The sequence below is a fragment of the Lipotes vexillifer genome, unplaced genomic scaffold, assembly GCF_000442215.2.
Source record: "Lipotes vexillifer unplaced genomic scaffold, Lipotes_vexillifer_v1.1 scaffold1549, whole genome shotgun sequence".
In the NCBI taxonomy this organism is placed as follows: domain Eukaryota; kingdom Metazoa; phylum Chordata; class Mammalia; order Artiodactyla; family Lipotidae; genus Lipotes; species Lipotes vexillifer.
Genome location: NW_006771034.1, coordinates 1,978,368 through 1,979,928, shown reverse-complemented (window position 1 = coordinate 1,979,928; position 1,561 = coordinate 1,978,368). Strand labels below are relative to the sequence as shown.

The window sequence follows — 1,561 nt, the reverse complement described above, 5'->3', positions numbered from 1 at the left end:
CTTTCCAAGTAACCTGAATCTGTGTCTCCTGAATTGCAATTCTTAAGACCCCCCAAATAAACTCTTTCTTATTTGCAGCATCCTGCATCATCATCATCATCATCATCATTATTATTGTTACTTCAGTTGACAGTACCTCTTAGGGGGAGACTGGTGACATATTTCTGTGGGTTTTTGATTCTGTGCTTTGAATTGCAAGGCTGAATACGAATACTACCTATTTTGAGTTTTTCAGTAACGGGGGAGTTATTGGTGGGGTGGTCTTTGGAGATTAAGGCCAATCTGCAGGAAAACTGAGTAGTTCAGATCATTTATACTGTATGGCTTGAAGTGGGATAGAGGACCATCCCCTAATTCATTAACTCATTCTTTCAGGCATTAATTCATTTACCAAACATTAGCTGCATGTTAGAGATCATGATAGATGCTGTAGAGAATGAAGGCAACCAAGGCAGACTTTGCTTTCAAGAAGCTGTTGCCAGCTCCCTTTGAATCAGTTTTTCATTTTTTATTTTTATTTTTTAAAAGATTTTGGCTGCACTGCGTGGCTTGTGGGATCTCAGTTCCCTGACCAGGGATTGAACCTGGGCCACAGCAGTTAAAGCACTGAATCCTAACCACTAGGCCACCAAGGAACTCCCAGTTTTTCACTTTTTAAAATGACCTCCCCTTTGTTCTACATATTGGAAAATAAATTGGTATGGTGTTTGGCTAAAAATCAAACTAACTAAATTGCAACATAATTTTATAAACTCTGGGCTGTCTTTAATCTTTAAATCTTTACATTTTGTAGGAATCCCTTCTACATCTGGGCTCCTAAGGGACAGTAACCTCCTCCTATCATATCTTGGCAACTAATTGAAGCAACGAAAGGGGAAGAAATGATAAAAATAAATCATTCCAGCTGGCAAAACATCACTGTATAGTTCTCAAAGTGGCTGTTTATCAGAAATAAAGTTGATACCCTCTTGGTGGCACTGGATCAGATTGGTCCACTTTTTTTAAAAAAATTAATTTATTTATTTAATAAATTTATTGCTGAGTGTGGGCTTTCTCTAGTTGCAGTGAGTGGGGGCTATTTTTCATCGTGGTGCGTGGGCTTCTTGTTGTCGTGGCTTCTCGCTGCAGAGCACAGGCTCTAGGCATGCAGGCTTCAGTAGTTGTGGCACGTGGGCTCAGTAGTTGTGGCACACGGGCTTAGTAGTTGTGGCACACGGGCTTAGTTGCTCCACGGCGTGTGGGATCTTCCCGGACCAGGGCTCGAACCCATGTCCCTTGTATTGGCAGGCGGATTATTAACCACTGTGCCACCAGGGAAGCCCTAAATTGGTCCACTTTTGACGATGACAAGAGGACCAATGTTCTTTCTTCTTGTGATCTGTGACAGTGCTGTGCACCCTGGAAGCAGCAGAGTTTTTGTAATCCAGATTTGTTGACATTCTTGAGGCATGGAAATTTTCCTCATTTGTATTCCAACTCCAGAGGTTTCCTGAGAGAACATCCTAGAAGTAGCTTTTCATTGTGGCTTTTCAGCCATCAGTCCTGGCTACTGATTGGAATC

The 1,561-nt window shown here is 41.8% G+C and overlaps 1 non-coding gene across 1 annotated transcript; it reads right to left on the bottom strand.

The window, feature by feature from the left end:
* Window positions 1-563: 563 nt before the first annotated feature.
* Window positions 564-635, bottom strand: TRNASTOP-UUA (transfer RNA ochre suppressor(anticodon UUA)). Its single transcript has one exon. It is a non-coding gene; the product is annotated as a tRNA-Tyr (tRNA).
* Window positions 636-1,561: the final 926 nt, after the last annotated feature.